Raw genomic sequence first — 26,434 nt, 5'->3', positions numbered from 1 at the left:
TGGTCCGGCTCTAACGAGACCAGATCGGCGGGGGTCGCCATTCTTTTTAAGGGTAACGTTTTAATTGACGTTATTAATGAAATTTTACCAGGCAGAGTTTTATTGGTCAAGGCTTTTATCAATGGTATAAAGTGGCAGTTTTTAAACTTTTATGGATCAGCGGATAAGAAAGAGCGAGCAGAGATGCTAGAGATTTTACCCCTTTTTATTAATGATTCTGACCCCCTGATTTTAGCAGGGGATTTTAATTGTATTTTAAAGGGGGAACGCCGGCTTTCTAGCTCAGTGAGCAGAAATTATGATAAGACCTCTTCAATGTTAAAAAATCTGATTTTAGACGCCAAGCTCACTGATGCTTTTAAGAAATGCAATCCCAACGCATCAGAGGAAGCCGGCGTCACCTGGAGCAACAAGATCTGCAGCTCCAGGATAGATTTTATGTTCTGTTCTTATCAAGTACTGCCTTTTAGATGTGATTCTTTTACCAACATTTTCTCTGACCATAAGCTTTTATATTTTAAAGTTGATACCGTTTTAAAGAGGAAATCCGGTAAAAATGCCTGGAAGTTTAACGTGTCCCTTTTAGAAGATCCGCAGGTTTTATCCGATTTTATCACTTTTTATAAAGACTGCAGGCGAGTGAAAGATCCCAACACTCCCACCAGCCAGTGGTGGGAGATGATGAAGCAAAAAATTAAAAACTTTTTTATCAAGGTTGGGATCGCCAAGGCTAAAGAAAAACGTACATTTTATTCCAACCTGAACACTCGCCTGCAGACCCTGTATAAGTTCCGTGAACATGATATAGAGGTGGACCACGAGATCATCGAGGTGAAGAAAGAGATCGCCCGGTGCCTGGAGCAGAGGGGAAAAGAAATAATCTTCCGCTCTAAAGTACAACATCTGGAGGAAAATGAAACCTGCTCCAGGTACTTCTTCAAGAAGATAAGAGACAAGCGCACAGTCCTCGATGATCTCGGTGGCACCAAGGACATACAGGGTATTTTAAAGAAAGTGTATGAGTTTTATGCGGATCTTTTTAATACTAAACCTGTTGACAGTGATTTTATGAATGACTCGTTGAAGGAGATCACTGACGTTTTAGATCCTGGTTCTCGTGAGATTTTATCAAGGGACATCACAGAACAGGAGATTTTAGAGACTATTAAGAGTTTTAAACCAGGTAAGGTGCCTGGGCCCGATGGTATACCCATTGAGTTTTATGTCACCTTTTTTGGTATTTTTAAGGATGACCTCTTCTCCCTTTTTATTGAAGTTTTTATGTCTAAAGCCCTCCCGGGGTCCTGGAAGAAGGGTGACGTGTCTCTCCTATACAAAAAAGGAGACAAGACCGATATTAAAAACTGGAGACCGATCACCCTTCTGAACAGTGACTACAAAATAATGGCCAAAATATGTGCGAACAGACTAAAGACCGTAGTAAGCAAAATTGTACACCCCAACCAGGTCTGTGGGGTGCCCGGGAGGAGCATATGGGAGAATCTTAACCTGATCAAAGATGTTATTAGTGACACAAAATCAAGACAAGGTCAAATGGCTATTTTAACAATAGACTTCGAGAAAGCCTTTGACCGAGTGTCACATTTTTATCTTTTTAAGGTTTTAGAGAGAATGGGTATACCGGAAGGTTTTTTTATTGTCTCTTAAAGCGTTTTACGATAATTGCACAAGCAGAATTTTAGTCAATGGTTTTAGGACACAGGAAGTACTTTTAAATTCCGGGGTGAAGCAGGGGTGTCCCTTGTCCCCACTACTTTTTATCTGCGCCCTAGAGCCTCTTTTATGTACAATCCGACGGGACAAGCTGATCCGAGGGATCCCCCTGCCCGGCGGGGGGGGGATCGAGGCCAAAGTAGTGGGGTACATGGACGATGTGGCAATACTTGGAAGGGACACCCTGTCAATCCAGAGAGCATCAAGGCAAATTGAGTTTTATTGCTGCGCCTCGGGTTTTATGGTAAATTTTAACAAGAGTAGTATTTTAAACATCGGGGACCTGCCATTGTCAGATGTCCCCATTCCTGTGTCCGACTCAGTGCAAATTTTAGGTGTCTCCTTCAACGAGGACAACAGAGGTCTTAATAGTTGGGACTTGGTGGCACAGAAAGTCAATAAGAAAATTTGTATGTGGAGCATGCGGCAGCTGACCATGGAGGGGAGGGTTTTAATCACAAAGTCAGTGATTTTACCCATTTTACTGTATTTAAGCTTGGTGTTTCCCCCTCCTGGCAGAGTTTTTAATAAAATTGTAAAGGCATGCTTCACATTCTTATGGAGCTCCAAGATGGAAAAACTCAGCAGGGAAATCGTAATGAAGCCGAAGGAGATGGGAGGAAAAGATTTCCCTGATTTTAAAGCCTTTTTATATACGAAGTATTTTAGTATGTGTATTGGTGCTCTTTTTAAAAATCACTATTGGTCTTATTTTTTACGATACAACACTGGCTATTTTATGAGGAGGAATGGATGGTTCCACACGGTTTTAAATTCCCCTTATTCTTTTAACTTGCCCTGTGAGTATAAGATTTTAGAAAAAATAGTGATTTTATATAATTTTACTGGCAAAAGTGCGCAAATTTTAATGAACAGTAAAGGCATTTTAAAAACCATAAAAGAAAGTGGTTTTTATGTACAAGTCAGTAATTTTAACGAAAAAAAGAGTAAAGAGACCTGGATGATGGTTAACCACTATATTTTTAATTCACAGAAAGATCTGGCCTGGAGCTGCGTCCATGACTGTCTTCCATGCCGGGCATTCCAGCATCGTAGAGGTTTGACCAACACTGCCGCGTGCCCAAGACCCGGATGCCCAGGAGAAGAGACCACACTACATCTAATATGGACTTGTTTTATCGCCAAGAAAGTATGGACTAAAATATCACCGCTTATGATAAAGATCACCGGACTTAAGAAACTGACATTGGATGCCGTTTTATATGGATGCCTGGAATGCCCCACACAGACTCAAAGAATTATGGCATGGAAGATGGTCAACTCGGTCAAAGCAGCTCTGTGGAAAACCAGAAACATTTTAGTTTTTAAACATGAAGTTTTATCTGTGAAGGACATTTTATCAATTACTCTTAATGAAATGCACCAGTACTTTTTAGTAGACAAGAAAAATTTTCCTGTTTTAGCGAGAAAATGGCTTTTAGCAGAATGGAGCTCCATAATTTGATGCCACCAAGGGCCCTTTTATGTGATTTTTAATTTGTTTTGTATTTTAACATGTATTATACGTAGACAAATGTTTTAAATGGTATGTTTTAATGTGTTATTAATATGTTTTAATGTACTATTGATAAGCATTTTTAAAGCGTCTATGTAAATATATGTTGTGCAAATAAAAACACCCCCCCTTGTGGAGGGTTTGTCAACTTAAAAAAAAAATCTGTTCTTATCAGTTTAATATCTGATACGTCCCCTATCTGGGGACCATATATTAAATGGATTTTTAGAACAGGGAGCTGGAAAAAGAGCTTGCTCTGTCCACTCCACGCATTGACCTGGTATTGCAGTACCTCCAGGACCGGTGCACCCCCTTTCCTACAGCAGTTTCCAAAAGCAGAAAAACAAAACTGACGAGCAAGAGGTGCAGCGCAGCTGTGGCGGCTGCTGCTACCACCACCCAAGCACTTTGATTGACACTCAGCCCGTCTGCTCGCAACATTGTATCCACTGAGCAGCTGCGTCTGCCAGAGTGTGCACAGCACAGGTACAACTGGAAGCAAAACAACACACACACCAGTTCATATGGCAGCCGCACTCTATAGTTCGTACCTACCGCTGCGCTAATAGCCAAGTTGGAAACATCGGGCAGGCACAGCGTATCCTGGCAGCCTGCGTCTGTATGCTTCACGTATTCGGGTCATGGGTGTATGTGCAGGGGGCCCGGAGCCCCAGGGGGCCCATAAAGTCTCTCTTCCCCACATTGTAAACCAATGCTATCAATGAAGCTTTATAGTTTGGGGGCCCAGTTCCAGACTTTGTACTCGGGCCCCGCAGCTTCAAGTTACACCTCCAGATCAGGATAATGCTAGGCCATTCCAACCAGCCTGTGTGTGTGACCTGCAGTCGCTGGTAGTCGAAAAGCGGCCGGCCCCGGATGCGCGCTTCAGAGTGGACAGACAGCAGCGGACCCCCAATCACACAGGCCCAAGGCTTGCTATGTAGCACGGAATACCTCATTGGACTGCAGCACTCCACGCGGGCTGAGATACACGCTCCACGTGGGATGGGCAGTATTCGTCCATGAAGATCCAGGCCAACGTTTAGAGATGGAGCAACACTCGGGGAGCAAAGAACTCCAACGAACGGACGTCTACTTTACAAGGATGTATTGCTTTATTCAATGCATGGACACAGAAACAGTTCAACCGCTCGATTACAGACCGCAGTCAATACAGTAAAGAAAGAAATGTGTCTGTTTAATGTAAACTTGCATGGAGCTCGTTTGTCAGCCACTGACTGACTGAATGCTGAAACGTGGTCTAACGTTACATGCACCACCAGGGATAAGGCCTTGCCTATAAGCATTCCCCAGCTGGCAAAAACGGAACCTCCCTGCCTATTCCTCACCATGGAAGAACGGAACCTACCTTTTTTTAAAAAAAAGAAAGCCACAGCAGCAGCCAACTAGATTTTGGTAGGCCGCTGTCTCCCCCTTGTGTGCTGCATAAAAAATGCACTCCACTAAAAATAACAATGATCCACGAAATAGAGCGTATGGAGAGAACGAGGCTTCTAGATGAGCCGTCAGGCTATGATAAATTGTATCACACCTGGGCGATATGGATAGATGCCCGGAGCTCACCCCTATTTACCAAGTGGTTACAGACAGGGACATGTGAGTAACACGTTTAAACCACAATTGTAAAGAGAAACAACAATTCCGGAGCCCGCCCCCCCCCCCCCCCCCTTTTTGTTTTATTTTCTCTTTCTCCCGTGTCATAGATACCTACCCCCCCTTACCACTCCCCCCCCCCCTTACCCTCCCCTCATTCCCCTGTTTGTAGACCTTATAAAATATCACAGACAAACATGATATAGTTCAACTCGAAATTGATTTATTAAGTTTCATTGTCAAAGTTATTTTTACATTGCTTTGAGATAAGGCAAAAGTTTCCCCCCCTCCATGAAACCAATAAAACCTATATTGAATAAAATAAAAATGATGCAGTTACCGGTAGTTCTGCAGCTTCTTGGTGGAAATAAAGACCATCTCCCGTCTCCCAGCTGCAGCAGAGACTGACTGAAATGGCTGCCAAGCCCGGTATTAATGCTTCTAAATTGATGACATCACAAAGGAGTGACATCGTCAGCCTTCCAAACACCTGGCTCAATTGCATACAGTATGTATGTATGTATGCATGTATGTGAGTCTATCTATCTATCTATCTATCTATCTATCTATCTATCTTTATTAATTATGTAGAATATAGATATGGATTATTTCTAATTTACAGATTTTGTAGATATAGATTAAAGATAGATTTAAGATTGTATGTGTGTGTGTATATGTGTGTATGTGTGTGTGTGTGTGTGTGTGTGTGTGTATGTATGTATGTATGTATGTATGTATGTATGTATATATATATATATAATGTATATATGTAAAAAAAATATAAAATCTGTAGGTATGTATGTATGTATGGCGGGCGGGCAAAAAAGGCCTGCTGTATGTTTTTAAGTTCTTCGGATGACCATGCCGCTCTAATATTCTCCTTACTAGGGTCTACTAATGCTGGCCCAGGGGAAGGCAATAAAGCCCTATGGGGCCGAAGCCAATTTCCCTTATTTTAGGTAAAAAGTTTCCATCCGTCCCTACTCGAAATGCGGCTGGCCGAAGAGATCCCTCCAACCGACCGGCCGACGCACCTTCAGAGACAAACTAGTGCTTGCTTCTAGTGTCATCGCCGGCTTAACCCTCGTTTGTAGAGAGCTGACGAGTCCTGCAGCAGCAGGCTCTGCAAGCCTAGGATGCGTGAGCACGGTGCAAGAGGAAGGACTGAGGGTGTGAGGCTGGGCGCGGTTGAGAAGGCGTGGGGCGGGGCTATGGAAAGTTTTAATAGCTCTCCCAGCTGCCTGGGTGCATTGTGGGTGCGCCCAGAGTGCTGGCTGAGCGTGTTGCCTCAAGCCTTGGAAGTGGAGTTGGGCGGACCGGGCTACAGGTGAAACCCATTTCGGGTTATCGCTTCTCGGCCTTTTGGCTAAGATCAAGTGTACCTGGTACAGGCGGTCTTAGTCAGAAGGTAACTCGGGTACCCCTCTCCTCTGCCTGGCGGGATCGCCCACTCCGGTGGGCTTCACCCGCCTGCTGCTATCGGGGAGAGGGATTAGTCCCAGGGTAAACGAGTCGCGATCCCCCTGCCTCTTCTGGTCTCCGGGCCAGAGGAGGGCGCTATATTTTGTGGTGTCACAAAGCGGTTTGTGACGTACCTTCCATTCCAACATGGGCGAAAGCCCACAAGAAATACCGGCATATGCGCGGATTAAGAACACAGTACGTGTCTCTTTTACGAATAGTGCGGATACACGTGGCCTGAGGTATGTGGTTGAGGACGTGCTACAAGGAGTATTTAATGTGCAAAAGAGAGAGATTCTAGCGATCCAAGACTACCCCAAGCGACGGATCTATGACGTTACCCTAACAGAAACTGGCATATTTCGAGATCTGGTGGCGGCCATTCCAGAAAAGAAAGATCCGAAGCTTGAGGGGGTCTTGCTGGTCGAGCACGTCCTCGACATAACTAAACTCGTGGTGATTAAGATGTATTCTCCTTACATTGACGTGAAAGAGGTTGAGGCTTTCCTATCACGATATTTTAAATCCGTCAGATGTATGGGAAAAATTATGAACGAGTTTGGCATCTGGACCTCAAAGTGGCGTTTCCAGGCCACGTGTATAAGTGACCCCAGTTGGCCGGGGGGAGTGATCTTACCGCCCGCGCGTTTTAAATTGGGCAAAGTGAATGGCGACCTGTACTTTGCGGGAATGCCCGACTTCTGCAGGGTTTGTTCAACATACGGTCACCAAAAAGAAAACTGTGCGAGTACTTGCAAGAAATGTGGGGGCACTGATCACGAGACAAGCGAGTGCAAAAAAGGCAAAGGTTGTTATTTCTGCGGCAGTGTTGGTCACCTCTACACGTTTTGCCCCCACAGAGCACAGAAGACGGAGCAGCAAGGGCGACCCGGACCGAAGGAGCAGCCAGGGCAGCCAGATGACCGGAATGCACCCCCCCAGGGAGAGGAACCTGAGGAGATGGAGGTCTCCAGTGGACCCCCCCAGACCGGTAAGGAGCAGCGGAGCATAAAGAGGAGGGTGAGTGACCGGCGGACAGGCTCTCCCTCCCGGGAAACCGGTGGAGGTGGTAGAGCCGGGGAAGCCGGTCCAGGCCCTCCCAAGATGCCCGCTCAAGCGGTGCCTGAGGTGGAGGACCCAGGGGGCACGGCGGCAGCAAAACAAAAAAGGCGGAAAGGCTCAGGAGGCAGGCTCTATTCGGAGGTGGTGCAGGGGGGAACCCCGGAGATCCCGACGAAGTCGGAGGACCCGGGGAAAGTACCCCCTGCGGAGTCATCGCAGAAGGCCCCTCCCCCTCCCTGCCAGGAGGGGGCGCGGGGTGCCACCTCCGAGAGCACAGAGACATGTGAGAGCCGAGTACCCACCCCGGCGGAGGGGACAGATATGAGCATGGGAGCTGGCCTGCTAGCCCCCTTGGAGTTCCCAGAAGGAATCGAGTCAGTATGGGACTTTACACAAATCCCTCTCTCGGGCACCGTAGGGGGTCCACTAAGCGAGGTAGGTTCCTCTCCAGCATCGACATTCACGATGGACTCGGATGCGGGGGGGTGTGAGAGTGTCAGCGAGGTCTTTGGCTTGCCCGGGGACTTCTGAGCAGAGACCCACACATTTCCTAGTCCCCCATGGCTGCTCTATCGGGACTCACGTTTAACGTCAGAAGCATCGAGAGCCACGTGAGGAGGGTCGCCCTCTTCAACTACCTGACGATTTTCGCTGCCTCCGTCTTTTTCCTGCAGGAGTGCGGGATCCCGCATAGAGCCCAGTACAAAAAATACCAAGAGGACTGGGTACATGGACCGTCGGTCTGGTCCGGCTCTAACGAGACCAGATCGGCGGGGGTCGCCATTCTTTTTAAAGGAAACGTTTTAATTGACGTTATTAACGAAATTTTACCAGGCAGAATTTTATTGGTCAAAGCTTTTATTAACGGAGTAAAGTGGCAGTTTTTAAATTTTTATGGTGCAACAGATAAAAACACCCGAGCAGAAATGTTAGAGATTTTACCCCTTTTTTTAAACGATTCAGATCCTCTGATTTTAGCGGGAGATTTTAATTGTATTTTAAAGGGGGAACGCCGGCTTTCAAGCTCAGTGAGCAGAAATTATGACAAAACCTCAGCCTTGCTAAAAAACATCATCTCAGACGCCAAGCTCACTGATGCTTACAAAAAATGCAACCCCAGCGCATCAGAGGAAGCCGGCGTTACCTGGAGCAACAGACTGTGCAGCTCCAGGATCGATTTTATGTTCTGCTCTTACCAAGTACTGCCTTTTAGATGTGACCTTTTTACCAATGTTTTCTCGGATCATAAGCTTTTATATTTTAAAGTTGATTCAGTTTTAAAGAGAAAATCCGGTAAGAATGCCTGGAAGTTTAACGTGTCCCTTTTAGAAGATCCGCAGGTTTTATCTGATTTTATCACTTTTTATAAAGACTGCAGGCGAGTAAAAGATCCCAACACTCCCACCAGCCAGTGGTGGGAGAAGATGAAACTGAAAATAAAAACATTTTTTATTAAGGTTGGGATCGCTAAAGCTAAAGCAAAACGCACATTTTATTCTAATCTGAATACTCGCCTGCAGACCCTGTATAAGTTCAGAGAACATGACATAGAGGTGGACCACGAGATCATCGAGGTGAAGAAAGAGATCGCCCGGTGCCTGGAGCAGAGGGGAAAGGAGATAATCTTCCGTTCAAAAGTGCAACACCTGGAGGAGAACGAGACCTGCTCCAGGTACTTCTTCAAGAAGATAAGAGACAAGCGCACAGTCCTCGATGATCTCGATGGCACCAAGGACATACAGGGTATTTTAAAGAAAGTGTATGGTTTTTATGCGGATCTTTTTAATACTAAACCTGTTGACAGTGATTTTATGAATGACTCGTTGAAGGAGATTACCGACGTTTTAGATCCTGGTTCTCGTGAGATTTTACTAAGGGACATCACAGAACAGGAGATTTTAGACACTATTAAGAGTTTTAAACCAGGTAAGGTGCCTGGGCCCGATGGTATACCCATAGAGTTTTATGTCACCTTTTTTGGTATTTTTAAGGATGACCTTTTCTCCCTTTTTACTGAGGTTTTTATGTCTAAAGCCCTCCCGGGGTCCTGGAAGAAGGGTGACGTGTCTCTTTTATACAAGAAAGGAGACAAGACGGACATCAAGAACTGGAGACCGATCACCCTTCTGAACAGTGACTACAAGATAATGGCCAAAATATGTGCAAACCGCCTCAAGACCGTAATAAGCACAGTTGTACACCCCAACCAGGTCTGTGGGGTGCCCGGGAGGGCAATATGGGAGAATCTTAACCTGATCAAAGATTGTATTAGCGACACAAAATCAAGAAGCGGAAAAATGGCAATTTTAACTATCGACTTTGAAAAAGCCTTTGACCGCGTGTCGCATTTTTATCTTTTTAAGGTTTTAGAGAGAATGGGTATACCGGAAGGTTTTTTATTGTCTTTAAAAGCGTTTTACAACAACTGCACGAGTAGAATTTTAGTCAACGGTTTTAGGACACAGGAAGTGCTTTTAAACTCCGGGGTGAAGCAGGGGTGTCCCTTGTCCCCACTACTTTTTATATGCGCATTAGAGCCTCTTTTATGCACCATACGGCGGGACAAGCAGATCCGTGGGATCCCCCTGCCCGGCGGCGGGGGGATCGAGGCTAAAGTAGTGGGGTACATGGACGATGTGGCAATCCTCGGAAGGGACACCCTGTCGATCCAGAAGGCTATTAGACAAATTGAGTTTTATTGCTGCGCCTCGGGTTTTAAAGTCAATTTTAACAAAAGTAGTGTTTTAAACATCGGGGACCTGCCATTGTCAGATGTCCCCATTCCTGTGTCCGACTCGGTGCAGATTTTAGGAGTCTCCTTCAACGAGGATAACAGAGGTCTTAACAGCTGGGACTTGGTGGCACAAAAGATAAACAAGAAAATCTGTATGTGGAGCATGCGGCAGCTGACCATGGAGGGGAAGGTTTTAATCACCAAATCTGTGATTTTACCGATTTTATTGTACCTCAGTTTAGTGTTTCCCCCTCCTGGCAGAGTTTTTAATAAAATTGTTAAAGCGTGCTTCACATTTTTATGGAGCTCCAAGATGGAGAAACTAAGCAGGGAAATCGTGATGAAGCCGAAGGAGATGGGAGGAAAAGATTTCCCTGATTTTAAAGCCTTTTTATATACGAAGTATTTTAGTTTATGTATTGGTGCTCTTTTTAAAAACCACTATTGGTCCTATTTTATCCGGTATAACACAGGCTATTTTATGAGGAGGAACAATTGGTTCAAGACGGTTTTAAATTCCCCTTACTCTTTTAATCTACCCGGAGAATACAAGATTTTAGAGAAAATAGCGATTTTATATGATTTTACTGGCAAAAGCCCACAAGTTTTAATGAATAGTAAAGTCATTTTAAAGGATATTAAGAAAAGTGGTTTTTATGTTCAAGTAAGTAATTTTAACGAAAGACAAAGCAAGGAAACTTGGACAATGGTTAATTATTATATTTTTAATTCACAGAAAGATCTGGCCTGGAGCTGCGTCCATGACTGTCTTCCGTGCCGGGCATTCCAGCATCGTAGAGGTTTGACCAGCACTGCCGCGTGCCCAAGACCAGGATGTGCAGGAGAAGAGACGACGACCCACCTGATGTGGACCTGCTACATTACAAAAAGAGTATGGACTAAGATATTGCCGCTACTGATTAAAATAACAGGACTTAAGAGACTAACATTGGATGCCGTCCTGTATGGATGCCTGGAATGCCCCACACGGACTCAGGAAATTATGGCATGGAAGATGGTCAATTCGGTCAAAGCAGCTCTATGGAAAACCAGAAACATTTTAGTTTTTAAACATGAAATTTTAACTGTGAAGGACATTTTAGCCATTACTCTTAATGAGATGCACCAGTACTTTTTAGTGGATAAGAAAAATTTCCCGATTTTAGCGAGAAAATGGCTTTTATCAGAATGGAGCTCCATAATATGATGCCACCAAGGGCCCTTTTATGTGATATTAACTTGTTCTGTATTTTTAACATGTATTTTATGTAGACGAATGTTTTAAATGGTATGTTTTAATGTGTTGTTAATATGTTTTAATGTACTGTTTTTAACAATTGCAAAGCGTCTATGTAAATATGTGTTGGACAAATAAAAACGCCCCCCATATGGAGGGCTTGTCAACTTAAAAAAAAAATCTGTTCTTATCAGTTTAATATCTGATACGTCCCCTATCTGGGGACCATATATTAAATGGATTTTTAGAACAGGGAGCTGGAAAAAGAGCTTGCTCTGTCCACTCCACGCATTGACCTGGTATTGCAGTACCTCCAGGACCGGTGCACCCCCTTTCCTACAGCAGTTTCCAAAAGCAGAAAAACAAAACTGACGAGCAAGAGGTGCAGCGCAGCTGTGGCGGCTGCTGCTACCACCACCCAAGCACTTTGATTGACACTCAGCCCGTCTGCTCGCAACATTGTATCCACTGAGCAGCTGCGTCTGCCAGAGTGTGCACAGCACAGGTACAACTGGAAGCAAAACAACACACACACCAGTTCATATGGCAGCCGCACTCTATAGTTCGTACCTACCGCTGCGCTAATAGCCAAGTTGGAAACATCGGGCAGGCACAGCGTATCCTGGCAGCCTGCGTCTGTATGCTTCACGTATTCGGGTCATGGGTGTATGTGCAGGGGGCCCGGAGCCCCAGGGGGCCCATAAAGTCTCTCTTCCCCACATTGTAAACCAATGCTATCAATGAAGCTTTATAGTTTGGGGGCCCAGTTCCAGACTTTGTACTCGGGCCCCGCAGCTTCAAGTTACACCTCCAGATCAGGATAATGCTAGGCCATTCCAACCAGCCTGTGTGTGTGACCTGCAGTCGCTGGTAGTCGAAAAGCGGCCGGCCCCGGATGCGCGCTTCAGAGTGGACAGACAGCAGCGGACCCCCAATCACACAGGCCCAAGGCTTGCTATGTAGCACGGAATACCTCATTGGACTGCAGCACTCCACGCGGGCTGAGATACACGCTCCACGTGGGATGGGCAGTATTCGTCCATGAAGATCCAGGCCAACGTTTAGAGATGGAGCAACACTCGGGGAGCAAAGAACTCCAACGAACGGACGTCTACTTTACAAGGATGTATTGCTTTATTCAATGCATGGACACAGAAACAGTTCAACCGCTCGATTACAGACCGCAGTCAATACAGTAAAGAAAGAAATGTGTCTGTTTAATGTAAACTTGCATGGAGCTCGTTTGTCAGCCACTGACTGACTGAATGCTGAAACGTGGTCTAACGTTACATGCACCACCAGGGATAAGGCCTTGCCTATAAGCATTCCCCAGCTGGCAAAAACGGAACCTCCCTGCCTATTCCTCACCATGGAAGAACGGAACCTACCTTTTTTTAAAAAAAAGAAAGCCACAGCAGCAGCCAACTAGATTTTGGTAGGCCGCTGTCTCCCCCTTGTGTGCTGCATAAAAAATGCACTCCACTAAAAATAACAATGATCCACGAAATAGAGCGTATGGAGAGAACGAGGCTTCTAGATGAGCCGTCAGGCTATGATAAATTGTATCACACCTGGGCGATATGGATAGATGCCCGGAGCTCACCCCTATTTACCAAGTGGTTACAGACAGGGACATGTGAGTAACACGTTTAAACCACAATTGTAAAGAGAAACAACAATTCCGGAGCCCGCCCCCCCCCCCTTTTTGTTTTATTTTCTCTTTCTCCCGTGTCATAGATACCTACCCTCCCTTACCACTCCCCCCCCCCCCCCTTACCCTCCCCTCATTCCCCTGTTTGTAGACCTTATAAAATATCACAGACAAACATGATATAGTTCAACTCGAAATTGATTTATTAAGTTTCATTGTCAAAGTTATTTTTACATTGCTTTGAGATAAGGCAAAAGTTTCCCCCCCTCCATGAAACCAATAAAACCTATATTGAATAAAATAAAAATGATGCAGTTACCGGTAGTTCTGCAGCTTCTTGGTGGAAATAAAGACCATCTCCCGTCTCCCAGCTGCAGCAGAGACTGACTGAAATGGCTGCCAAGCCCGGTATTAATGCTTCTAAATTGATGACATCACAAAGGAGTGACATCGTCAGCCTTCCAAACACCTGGCTCAATTGCATACAGTATGTATGTATGTATGCATGTATGTGAGTCTATCTATCTATCTATCTATCTATCTTTATTAATTATGTAGAATATAGATATGGATTATTTCTAATTTACAGATTTTGTAGATATAGATTAAAGATAGATTTAAGATTGTATGTGTGTGTGTATATGTGTGTATGTGTGTGTGTGTGTGTGTGTGTGTGTGTGTGTGTATGTATGTATGTATGTATGTATGTATGTATGTATATATATATATATAATGTATATATGTAAAAAAAATATAAAATCTGTAGGTATGTATGTATGTATGGCGGGCGGGCAAAAAAGGCCTGCTGTATGTTTTTAAGTTCTTCGGATGACCATGCCGCTCTAATATTCTCCTTACTAGGGTCTACTAATGCTGGCCCAGGGGAAGGCAATAAAGCCCTATGGGGCCGAAGCCAATTTCCCTTATTTTAGGTAAAAAGTTTCCATCCGTCCCTACTCGAAATGCGGCTGGCCGAAGAGATCCCTCCAACCGACCGGCCGACGCACCTTCAGAGACAAACTAGTGCTTGCTTCTAGTGTCATCGCCGGCTTAACCCTCGTTTGTAGGGAGCTGACGAGTCCTGCAGCAGCAGGCTCTGCAAGCCTAGGATGCGTGAGCACGGTGCAAGAGGAAGGACTGAGGGTGTGAGGCTGGGCGCGGTTGAGAAGGCGTGGGGCGGGGCTATGGAAAGTTTTAATAGCTCTCCCAGCTGCCTGGGTGCATTGTGGGTGCGCCCAGAGTGCTGGCTGAGCGTGTTGCCTCAAGCCTTGGAAGTGGAGTTGGGCGGACCGGGCTACAGGTGAAACCCATTTCGGGTTATCGCTTCTCGGCCTTTTGGCAAAGATCAAGTGTAAAGCTTGGTCTGAGCTGTGGGCCGTGGGTGTGCTGGGGTTCACCCAGTGAGAAGGATCACTTTATCTGTGGTGTTACACCGACAGTTACCTTGCAGGATGTACGGCATCAAGAACACGATCCGGTTTGAGGTGGAGTCCAAGAGCAGCCTAAAGAACAACCTGGTTTACATCGTCCGGGACGTACTGTTGGAAAAAGGTGATGTACCTGTGGAGGAGATTTATAGTGTCCAGGACTTTCCCCGTCAGGGGCAATATGATGTCACTTTTTGTGATGAAGGGGCATGCCTAAACGTGTTTGAATGGCTGCGAACCCAGAGAGACACTGAGCTCCTTAACGGGGTTAAAATAACCCCCCTGTTTGGCTTGCAGGAGAGGCTGGTGACAGTGCACGTGTTTAACCCTTACACGGATGTGGGCCTCCTTTTCAGTTTCCTTGAGCAGTATTGCGACCACGTACGAGGTGGTGAAAAACAGAAGAATATCCTAGGAATATTTAACTGTAAATATAAATTCATGGTGAGACTGAAGAGGAACCCAAGTCGTATCGGGGGAGTGATGCACCCCCCTGCCAATTTTTCCATTGCTGGCTACCGTGGCTACTTACATTATGCGGGACAGCCGACCTATTGCCGGAATTGCGAGCAGTTTGGTCACATTAAAGCGGACTGTACCAAAGGCCTTGTGTGCAGAAACTGCAAGGGTGTTGGGCACCATGCTGGCGACTGCCCTAAGCCAAAGAGGTGCGATCTTTGTGGGTCGTCTGAGCACGTGGTGAAAGATTGCCCGGCGAACGGTGGTTTTGGTGGCTGGCGGCGACCCCCTGAGGAGGGAGCAGCAGCCAGCAAGGCGAGCACGTCTGCAGGTGCGGCTGCTGCAGAACCTCGGCCATCAGCTGCAGCTAATGAGGTGTCTGTCCAGCCTGAGCAGGGAACTGCTGAAAGTATTACACCTGTTGTTCCTGTGAGAGCCAAGGCAGTGAGAGCTGCAGCTGCGTCTGTGTCTGCGGCTGCTAAAGCAGGAAAAGAGGAGGAAATTAAGAGGAAAGTGGATACCCAAAAAGTACCTGAGACGCCGCATGTTGGGAGTGCTACTCCGGAAGAGCAGGTGGTTGGGGTTATCAGACAGTTGGAGGAGATCATCGAGGAAGTGGACAGCCCCATTAACCCCTCAGGGAACATTGAGGAATTTTCCTCCCCTGAGACAGTCCTGAGTAAGAGGGAGGGGGGAGGTGGAGGTGGTGGGCTGAATGACTCCAGTGAGGAGGAGTTTGTGGAGGTGGCTGGAAAGAACACAGCCAAAAAAAGAAGGTGCACAAAAAGTAAAGAGACGCTCATGGAGGTCAGTAACCCTTTCGAGACTTTGGCGCAAGACCTGGAGTGCTCAGGTGAGAGTGGCGAGGACTTATAAAATGAGCCACAAAGTGTCTATATAATCCTGTGTATTTAGTGGTTTAGCCACTTTAAGTGGAAGGCATATAAGTGTATGACATTTGTTAAAAGGTCTTTGCGTGAACTAAGACATTTTTCTGCAAAGGTATAACAATTATGGTTTTGAATATATGTTCCCAGAACGTGCGCGTTTTTAAATCAAAGGCCAGAAGGGCAGCAATTTTTAGTTTTTTGCATCAGAAGAATGCTGATTTATTTTGCTTGCAGGAGTGTGGTATAGACACTGATGTCAGCCCGTCAGAATGGCCTTATGGTGCTGCAGCATGGTCGGGGAGTACACATAACAAAAACGACGGAGTCGGTATACTTATTAACTCCAGAGAGTTGGCGCTACAGAGTAGCGAAATAATTGAGGCGGGAAGATGCATCTCCGCGGTGTTATTATATAGAGGTACGCAATTCCGTGTTATTAATGTGTATGCACCTGCGGAGAAGCATGAGAGGAGCGCTCTATTTAACAAAATAAAGTTTTTCATGCAAGGAAGGACACCTACCGTCCTCATAGGGGACATGAATTGTGACCTCTCAAAAAAATCGTTTGACGTGTCTGCAAAATGTTTATTTGAACTATGCTCTGATTTTCACCTGAGGGATATCCAACAGGCGTGTGGCATATCCCCTCAGCTTAATACATACCATGCGGACAGGGGTGGAGTCCACTCCAAAATTGATTATTGTTTTTTATCAGAAGGTCTATCTGCCACAAGTTATGTTCAAGAGATGGCGCTATTCTCAGATCATGAGTGTCTGTTATGTGGGGTGGAGGTAGGGAACGGTGTTGTGTGGGGGAGGGGAGTCTGGAAGCTGAACCTCAAGCTTCTGGAGGGACAGGACATAAAAAAACAATATGAAAGTCTGTATAGGAGGTGGAGGGACAGAAAGGGGGACTTTGTAAATGTCTTAGATTGGTGGGATTGGGTAAAGGGGAAAACTAAAACCTTTTTCAAGTCGGCAGGATACAAAGTAGCCAGGGAAAGGAAGGCAGAGTACGTGAGGCTTGGCAACAAACTAAGCCTGTTGATAAAATTGCGCGATAACGGAAGAGATGTGCAAGAAGACATCTTGAGAACCAGAAGAGAGATAAATAATTATCTAGTGGAAAAAGGGAAGAGCATAATGTACCGCGCTAAATTAGACAAGATGCTGCATGATGAGACATGTTCGCGGTTCTTTTTTAAAAAAGTGTTTTCTAAAAAACCTACCTTCGAAGTAATAGAGAGAGATACAGGAGGGGAGGTGAGGGGGGAGGAGGTGTACGAAGAGGTAGCATCCTTCTATGAGGACTTATATAAGGTAAAATGGAGGGATGAAGTCCTGGAGGATGACGTGTTAACCACACTTGAAAACAAGTTAGGGGAGGCGGACCAAGTGTCCATCACACATGACATCACCGCTAAAGAAGTGTGGGAGGCGGTCCAGAGTATGGCCGCTAATAAAACGCCTGGTATGGATGGGTTACCGATTGAATATTATCGTATGCTGTGGAGTGTGATAGGGAAAGATGTGTGTGAAGTGTGCCAGTACATGTGGGTGAATGTGGATATGGCTGAAAGTATGCGAGGTGGACTGGTTGTATTAATCCCCAAAAAGGGCAATCTGAAAAATTTAAAAAATTGGCGCCCGATTACGCTTCTTAATGCTGACTATAAAATTTATGCTAAAATCATTGCAAATCGGATGCGTGCGGTAGTGGAGAGTGTGGTGAGCGAGGACCAGTACTGTGCGGTGCCCGGTAGGAGGGTGCATGAGAGTCTGTGTCTGGTGCGGGATTGTCTGGGAGATTGTAAGGAGCGAAAGAAGAGTGTGTATGTGGTGAGCTTGGATTTTGAAAAAGCGTATGACAGGTTGTCGCATGGATTCTTGTTCCGAGTGTTGGTGTGCATGGGGTTCCCGGGTATGTTTGTAGAGCGAGTGAGGAGTCTGTATGAAAGGATTTATAGTAGTATGTTGGTGAATGGGAAGGTTGGAAGGAGAGTGAATGTGATGTCTGGTGTGCGTCAGGGGTGTCCGCTGTCGGCCGTGGTTTTCATCTGCGCCATGGAGCCGTTACTATGTCTAATAAGACAGGAGAAGATGGTGAGGGGGATCCACATCCCAGGTAGTGACGGCAGAGAGTTAAAGGTGTGTGCGTATATGGATGATGTGTGTGTGATGTGTGAGTCTGAGAGTGCAGTGAGGAGAGTGAAGCTGTTGGTGTCTGTGTTTTGTGGTGCGTCTGCGTTCCGTGTCAACTGGGATAAAAGTGAGTGCAAGGTGTTTGGTGAGACTGGAGTGGATGCAGATATAGGTTTAAATATTGTGTCCGGGCCAATTAAAATTCTAGGCATTAGGTTTAATAACAATTTACAGGGGGAAGAGAGCTGGGAGGAGGCAAGACAGAAGGTGGAGAACCGGTTAAATTTTTGGAAATTACGCAACCTGACTATGATAGGCAAAATCGTAATATTAAAGAGCGTAATTTTGCCCATTTTCTTATACGTGGCATTAGTTTTCCCTCCGGGATACATGGGTCAGAGGAGGCTGAACAGGGTCATGTTTCTGTTCTTCTGGGGGTCCAAAATGGAACGTCTGAGGAGGGAGGCAGTGTACAAGAGTTGGGAGAGAGGAGGGATGGGCTTTCCCAATTTAGAGTCATACTTTGGATGCAACAGCGTAGTTTTCCTACTAAGCATGTTGCAAAAAACCACAAAAGGGGCGTGCATGATGAGGTATCTAGCAGGGAGATGGTTTGTACGCATGAAATGGTGCGAATACGACTTGAGGAAACCAGTTGCTTTCCAGATCCCCAAGTGGTATGAATGGACGGTGTGTTTTGTGGCGAAGTTTGAGTTGGATGACTGTGAAGTGAATGTACTTAAGAATAAGCGAATGGTTAAACGAATGATTGAGAGTAAGGACGAGATGTCTGATATTAATTCTGTTAGCAGAGTGAATGTGGAGAGAGTGTGGAAGAAAGTGCGGATGGATGGGATGAGCAATAGGCAGAGTGAGATTGTATGGCAGAGTCTGCATGGCGTGTTACCGGTGCGAGAGTTTCAGCGTGTGAGAGGTTTGGTGAGGAGTGAGAGATGTCCGAGAGAGGGGTGCGGTGGATGTGAGAATGTGGTTCATTTATTTTGGAATTGCAGCCATGCGCAAAATGTGCTGCAGAGACTTGGTCCGTTATGTAAAGAAATAACAGGAGTTAATTTCATGTCCTTTGAGTTAGTTATGTTTGGTTTGGGTGCGAGAGGCAGTGTGAGAGAGAGACTGTTGTGGCTGTTTATGGCGTGTGTGAAGGAAGTGTTGTGGGATGTAAGGAATGTGTATGTGTTCAAGAGGAAGGATGTAAGTGAGAGGGACAGCGTGCGAATGGTATTGGGGAAATTATACTTCATTTATTTATGGGACAAAAGAAAGGATGGAGTCGATGCGGAAGGAATATGGAAGGTTAAAAAATGGATACAATTAGTTGATTTGTCATGATTTGTAATGTATTTATGTTGTATAATGTGATGGATTTATTATGTTGTGAATAAATAAAAACCTTTGGTTATAAAAAAAAAAAAAAAAAATCTGTTCTTATCAGTTTAATATCTGATACGTCCCCTATCTGGGGACCATATATTAAATGGATTTTTAGAACAGGGAGCTGGAAAAAGAGCTTGCTCTGTCCACTCCACGCATTGACCTGGTATTGCAGTACCTCCAGGACCGGTGCACCCCCTTTCCTACAGCAGTTTCCAAAAGCAGAAAAACAAAACTGACGAGCAAGAGGTGCAGCGCAGCTGTGGCGGCTGCTGCTACCACCACCCAAGCACTTTGATTGACACTCAGCCCGTCTGCTCGCAACATTGTATCCACTGAGCAGCTGCGTCTGCCAGAGTGTGCACAGCACAGGTACAACTGGAAGCAAAACAACACACACACCAGTTCATATGGCAGCCGCACTCTATAGTTCGTACCTACCGCTGCGCTAATAGCCAAGTTGGAAACATCGGGCAGGCACAGCGTATCCTGGCAGCCTGCGTCTGTATGCTTCACGTATTCGGGTCATGGGTGTATGTGCAGGGGGCCCGGAGCCCCAGGGGGCCCATAAAGTCTCTCTTCCCCACATTGTAAACCAATGCTATCAATGAAGCTTTATAGTTTGGGGGCCCAGTTCCAGACTTTGTACTCGGGCCCCGCAGCTTCAAGTTACACCTCCAGATCAGGATAATGCTAGGCCATTCCAACCAGCCTGTGTGTGTGACCTGCAGTCGCTGGTAGTCGAAAAGCGGCCGGCCCCGGATGCGCGCTTCAGAGTGGACAGACAGCAGCGGACCCCCAATCACACAGGCCCAAGGCTTGCTATGTAGCACGGAATACCTCATTGGACTGCAGCACTCCACGCGGGCTGAGATACACGCTCCACGTGGGATGGGCAGTATTCGTCCATGAAGATCCAGGCCAACGTTTAGAGATGGAGCAACACTCGGGGAGCAAAGAACTCCAACGAACGGACGTCTACTTTACAAGCATGTATTGCTTTATTCAATGCATGGACACAGAAACAGTTCAACCGCTCGATTACAGACCGCAGTCAATACAGTAAAGAAAGAAATGTGTCTGTTTAATGTAAACTTGCATGGAGCTCGTTTGTCAGCCACTGACTGACTGAATGCTGAAACGTGGTCTAACGTTACATGCACCACCAGGGATAAGGCCTTGCCTATAAGCATTCCCCAGCTGGCAAAAACGGAACCTCCCTGCCTATTCCTCACCATGGAAGAACGGAACCTACCTTTTTTTAAAAAAAAGAAAGCCACAGCAGCAGCCAACTAGATTTTGGTAGGCCGCTGTCTCCCCCTTGTGTGCTGCATAAAAAATGCACTCCACTAAAAATAACAATGATCCACGAAATAGAGCGTATGGAGAGAACGAGGCTTCTAGATGAGCCGTCAGGCTATGATAAATTGTATCACACCTGGGCGATATGGATAGATGCCCGGAGCTCACCCCTATTTACCAAGTGGTTACAGACAGGGACATGTGAGTAACACGTTTAAACCACAATTGTAAAGAGAAACAACAATTCCGGAGCCCGCCCCCCCCCCCTTTTTGTTTTATTTTCTCTTTCTCCCGTGTCATAGATACCTACCCTCCCTTACCACTCCCCCCCCCCCCCTTACCCTCCCCTCATTCCCCTGTTTGTAGACCTTATAAAATATCACAGACAAACATGATATAGTTCAACTCGAAATTGATTTATTAAGTTTCATTGTCAAAGTTATTTTTACATTGCTTTGAGATAAGGCAAAAGTTTCCCCCCCTCCATGAAACCAATAAAACCTATATTGAATAAAATAAAAATGATGCAGTTACCGGTAGTTCTGCAGCTTCTTGGTGGAAATAAAGACCATCTCCCGTCTCCCAGCTGCAGCAGAGACTGACTGAAATGGCTGCCAAGCCCGGTATTAATGCTTCTAAATTGATGACATCACAAAGGAGTGACATCGTCAGCCTTCCAAACACCTGGCTCAATTGCATACAGTATGTATGTATGTATGCATGTATGTGAGTCTATCTATCTATCTATCTATCTATCTATCTATCTATCTTTATTAATTATGTAGAATATAGATATGGATTATTTCTAATTTACAGATTTTGTAGATATAGATTAAAGATAGATTTAAGATTGTATGTGTGTGTGTATATGTGTGTATGTGTGTGTGTGTGTGTGTGTGTGTGTGTGTATGTATGTATGTATGTATGTATGTATGTATATATATATATATAATGTATATATGTAAAAAAAATATAAAATCTGTAGGTATGTATGTATGTATGGCGGGCGGGCAAAAAAGGCCTGCTGTATGTTTTTAAGTTCTTCGGATGACCATGCCGCTCTAATATTCTCCTTACTAGGGTCTACTAATGCTGGCCCAGGGGAAGGCAATAAAGCCCTATGGGGCCGAAGCCAATTTCCCTTATTTTAGGTAAAAAGTTTCCATCCGTCCCTACTCGAAATGCGGCTGGCCGAAGAGATCCCTCCAACCGACCGGCCGACGCACCTTCAGAGACAAACTAGTGCTTGCTTCTAGTGTCATCGCCGGCTTAACCCTCGTTTGTAGGGAGCTGACGAGTCCTGCAGCAGCAGGCTCTGCAAGCCTAGGATGCGTGAGCACGGTGCAAGAGGAAGGACTGAGGGTGTGAGGCTGGGCGCGGTTGAGAAGGCGTGGGGCGGGGCTATGGAAAGTTTTAATAGCTCTCCCAGCTGCCTGGGTGCATTGTGGGTGCGCCCAGAGTGCTGGCTGAGCGTGTTGCCTCAAGCCTTGGAAGTGGAGTTGGGCGGACCGGGCTACAGGTGAAACCCATTTCGGGTTATCGCTTCTCGGCCTTTTGGCTAAGATCAAGTGTAGTATCTGTTCTTATCAGTTTAATATCTGATACGTCCCCTATCTGGGGACCATATATTAAATGGATTTTTAGAACAGGGAGCTGGAAAAAGAGCTTGCTCTGTCCACTCCACGCATTGACCTGGTATTGCAGTACCTCCAGGACCGGTGCACCCCCTTTCCTACAGCAGTTTCCAAAAGCAGAAAAACAAAACTGACGAGCAAGAGGTGCAGCGCAGCTGTGGCGGCTGCTGCTACCACCACCCAAGCACTTTGATTGACACTCAGCCCGTCTGCTCGCAACATTGTATCCACTGAGCAGCTGCGTCTGCCAGAGTGTGCACAGCACAGGTACAACTGGAAGCAAAACAACACACACACCAGTTCATATGGCAGCCGCACTCTATAGTTCGTACCTACCGCTGCGCTAATAGCCAAGTTGGAAACATCGGGCAGGCACAGCGTATCCTGGCAGCCTGCGTCTGTATGCTTCACGTATTCGGGTCATGGGTGTATGTGCAGGGGGCCCGGAGCCCCAGGGGGCCCATAAAGTCTCTCTTCCCCACATTGTAAACCAATGCTATCAATGAAGCTTTATAGTTTGGGGGCCCAGTTCCAGACTTTGTACTCGGGCCCCGCAGCTTCAAGTTACACCTCCAGATCAGGATAATGCTAGGCCATTCCAACCAGCCTGTGTGTGTGACCTGCAGTCGCTGGTAGTCGAAAAGCGGCCGGCCCCGGATGCGCGCTTCAGAGTGGACAGACAGCAGCGGACCCCCAATCACACAGGCCCAAGGCTTGCTATGTAGCACGGAATACCTCATTGGACTGCAGCACTCCACGCGGGCTGAGATACACGCTCCACGTGGGATGGGCAGTATTCGTCCATGAAGATCCAGGCCAACGTTTAGAGATGGAGCAACACTCGGGGAGCAAAGAACTCCAACGAACGGACGTCTACTTTACAAGGATGTATTGCTTTATTCAATGCATGGACACAGAAACAGTTCAACCGCTCGATTACAGACCGCAGTCAATACAGTAAAGAAAGAAATGTGTCTGTTTAATGTAAACTTGCATGGAGCTCGTTTGTCAGCCACTGACTGACTGAATGCTGAAACGTGGTCTAACGTTACATGCACCACCAGGGATAAGGCCTTGCCTATAAGCATTCCCCAGCTGGCAAAAACGGAACCTCCCTGCCTATTCCTCACCATGGAAGAACGGAACCTACCTTTTTTTAAAAAAAAGAAAGCCACAGCAGCAGCCAACTAGATTTTGGTAGGCCGCTGTCTCCCCCTTGTGTGCTGCATAAAAAATGCACTCCACTAAAAATAACAATGATCCACGAAATAGAGCGTATGGAGAGAACGAGGCTTCTAGATGAGCCGTCAGGCTATGATAAATTGTATCACACCTGGGCGATATGGATAGATGCCCGGAGCTCACCCCTATTTACCAAGTGGTTACAGACAGGGACATGTGAGTAACACGTTTAAACCACAATTGTAAAGAGAAACAACAATTCCGGAGCCCGCCCCCCCCCCCCCCTTTTTGTTTTATTTTCTCTTTCTCCCGTGTCATAGATACCTACCCTCCCTTACCACTCCCCCCCCCCCCTTACCCTCCCCTCATTCCCCTGTTTGTAGACCTTATAAAATATCACAGACAAACATGATATAGTTCAACTCGAAATTGATTTATTAAGTTTCATTGTCAAAGTTATTTTTACATTGCTTTGAGATAAGGCAAAAGTTTCCCCCCCTCCATGAAACCAATAAAACCTATATTGAATAAAATAAAAATGATGCAGTTACCGGTAGTTCTGCAGCTTCTTGGTGGAAATAAAGACCATCTCCCGTCTCCCAGCTGCAGCAGAGACTGACTGAAATGGCTGCCAAGCCCGGTATTAATGCTTCTAAATTGATGACATCACAAAGGAGTGACATCGTCAGCCTTCCAAACACCTGGCTCAATTGCATACAGTATGTATGTATGTATGCATGTATGTGAGTCTATCTATCTATCTATCTATCTATCTATCTATCTATCTATCTATCTATCTATCTATCTTTATTAATTATGTAGAATATAGATATGGATTATTTCTAATTTACAGATTTTGTAGATATAGATTAAAGATAGATTTAAGATTGTATGTGTGTGTGTATATGTGTGTATGTGTGTGTGTGTGTGTGTGTGTGTGTGTGTGTGTGTGTATGTATGTATGTATGTATGTATGTATGTATATATATATAATGTATATATGTAAAAAAAATATAAAATCTGTAGGTATGTATGTATGTATGGCGGGCGGGCAAAAAAGGCCTGCTGTATGTTTTTAAGTTCTTCGGATGACCATGCCGCTCTAATATTCTCCTTACTAGGGTCTACTAATGCTGGCCCAGGGGAAGGCAATAAAGCCCTATGGGGCCGAAGCCAATTTCCCTTATTTTAGGTAAAAAGTTTCCATCCGTCCCTACTCGAAATGCGGCTGGCCGAAGAGATCCCTCCAACCGACCGGCCGACGCACCTTCAGAGACAAACTAGTGCTTGCTTCTAGTGTCATCGCCGGCTTAACCCTCGTTTGTAGGGAGCTGACGAGTCCTGCAGCAGCAGGCTCTGCAAGCCTAGGATGCGTGAGCACGGTGCAAGAGGAAGGACTGAGGGTGTGAGGCTGGGCGCGGTTGAGAAGGCGTGGGGCGGGGCTATGGAAAGTTTTAATAGCTCTCCCAGCTGCCTGGGTGCATTGTGGGTGCGCCCAGAGTGCTGGCTGAGCGTGTTGCCTCAAGCCTTGGAAGTGGAGTTGGGCGGACCGGGCTACAGGTGAAACCCATTTCGGGTTATCGCTTCTCGGCCTTTTGGCTAAGATCAAGTGTACCTGGTACAGGCGGTCTTAGTCAGAAGGTATCTCAGGCACCCCTCTCCTCGGCCTGGCGGGATCGCCCACTTCGGTGGGCTAAACCCGCCTGCTGCTATTGGGGAGAGGGACTAGTCCTCGAGTAAACGAGTTGCGATCCCCCTTGCCCGCTTGGCCCTGTGCCAAGTGAGGATACAGTTTACAACTGCGGAGTTGTAAGGCGTTTTGGGCGAAAGGAGTCATGGGTGCGGACCCTGACTCTATACCGGCGTATGCCCGGATACAGAATACCATCCGTGTAATTTTTACTGAGGAAGCGGCGGGTACACGTGGCCTGCGTTATGTGGTAGAGGACGTGCTCATGGGCGTTTTCAATATCCAGAAGCGAGAAATACTGGCAATACAGGACTACCCCAAGCGTAGGACTTATGATGTTACCTTTACGCAGAAAGGTATTTTCAGTGATTTAATCAATGCGATTCCTACTAAACAAGATCCACGGCTTGAGGGTGTCCAGTTGGTTGAGCACGTCCTAGATGTGACCAAGCTTGTAGTGATTAAGATGTATTCTCCCTACGCTGACCAAAAAGAAGTGGAAGCCTTCTTACATGGTTTTTTCAAATCGGTCAAGTGTATGGGAAAGATAATGAACGAGCTTGGTATTTGGACATCTAAATGGAGGTTCCAGGTCACGTGTATTAAGGACCCTGGGTGCCCAGGGGGTCTCAAATTACCGCCTGCTCGTTTTAAACTGGGTAACGTGAGTGGCGACCTCTATTTTGCGGGAATGCCTGATTTTTGCCGCAACTGTAAAAAATATGGCCATGACAAAGACAGTTGCGGCGTCACCTGCAGGAATTGTGAAGGCTCAGATCACGAAACCAATCAGTGTCCTATGGCGAAAAAATGTCATCTATGCGGCAGAGTTGGTCACCTCTTTTATGCTTGTCCCCATAGGCCACGAAATACGGAGCAGCGAGGGCAGCCAAGGAAGCCAGCAGACCAAACCGCACCCCCCCAAGGAGAGGAACAGGAGGACATGGACACTGCCAGCAGACCCCCCCAAAATGAGGAAGGAACATCCAAAGAGCAGCGGCGTAGCAAGAGGAGGGCTACGGATCGGCCGATGGACATCCCATCCCAGAAATCTGGGTCAGAGGGGAAGTCCGATGAAGCTGGTCCTAGCCCGCAGGAGACGCCGGCTGCGAGGGTACCCGAGGCAGAAGACCCCGGGGGTGACGCAGCAGCAATGAAAAGGCGGAAAGGCTCGAAGGCCACCCTGTACTCGGAGGTGGTACGGGGGGGACCCAAGGAAGTACCTGCTGACGCAGCGAAACCGGACGGTCCCCCCAAGGTGCCAACCACCAGTGCCCCTCCCCCTCCCTGCCAGGTGGGGGACCCCA

The 26,434-nt window shown here is 46.3% G+C and overlaps 3 non-coding genes and 1 pseudogene across 3 annotated transcripts; all 4 read left to right on the top strand.

The window, feature by feature from the left end:
• Positions 1 to 3,375: 3,375 nt before the first annotated feature.
• LOC136599548 (U2 spliceosomal RNA) lies at positions 3,376 to 3,564 on the top strand. Its single transcript, XR_010789095.1, has one exon. It is a non-coding gene; the product is annotated as a U2 spliceosomal RNA (small nuclear RNA).
• A 7,949-nt stretch (positions 3,565 to 11,513) lies between these two features.
• LOC136599559 (U2 spliceosomal RNA) lies at positions 11,514 to 11,691 on the top strand (annotated as a pseudogene).
• Positions 11,692 to 19,333: 7,642 nt separating this feature from the next.
• Positions 19,334 to 19,519, top strand: LOC136599546 (U2 spliceosomal RNA). The gene has a single exon (XR_010789093.1). It is a non-coding gene; the product is annotated as a U2 spliceosomal RNA (small nuclear RNA).
• A 2,640-nt stretch (positions 19,520 to 22,159) lies between these two features.
• Positions 22,160 to 22,350, top strand: LOC136599572 (U2 spliceosomal RNA). Its single transcript, XR_010789112.1, has one exon. It is a non-coding gene; the product is annotated as a U2 spliceosomal RNA (small nuclear RNA).
• The last annotated feature ends 4,084 nt before the right edge of the window (positions 22,351 to 26,434 follow it).

Source organism: Eleutherodactylus coqui, unplaced genomic scaffold, assembly GCF_035609145.1.
Source record: "Eleutherodactylus coqui strain aEleCoq1 unplaced genomic scaffold, aEleCoq1.hap1 HAP1_SCAFFOLD_101, whole genome shotgun sequence".
NCBI lineage: Eukaryota > Metazoa > Chordata > Amphibia > Anura > Eleutherodactylidae > Eleutherodactylus > Eleutherodactylus coqui.
The sequence above is the reverse complement of the archived record's forward strand: the minus strand, read 5'-3'. Positions and strand labels throughout refer to the sequence as shown.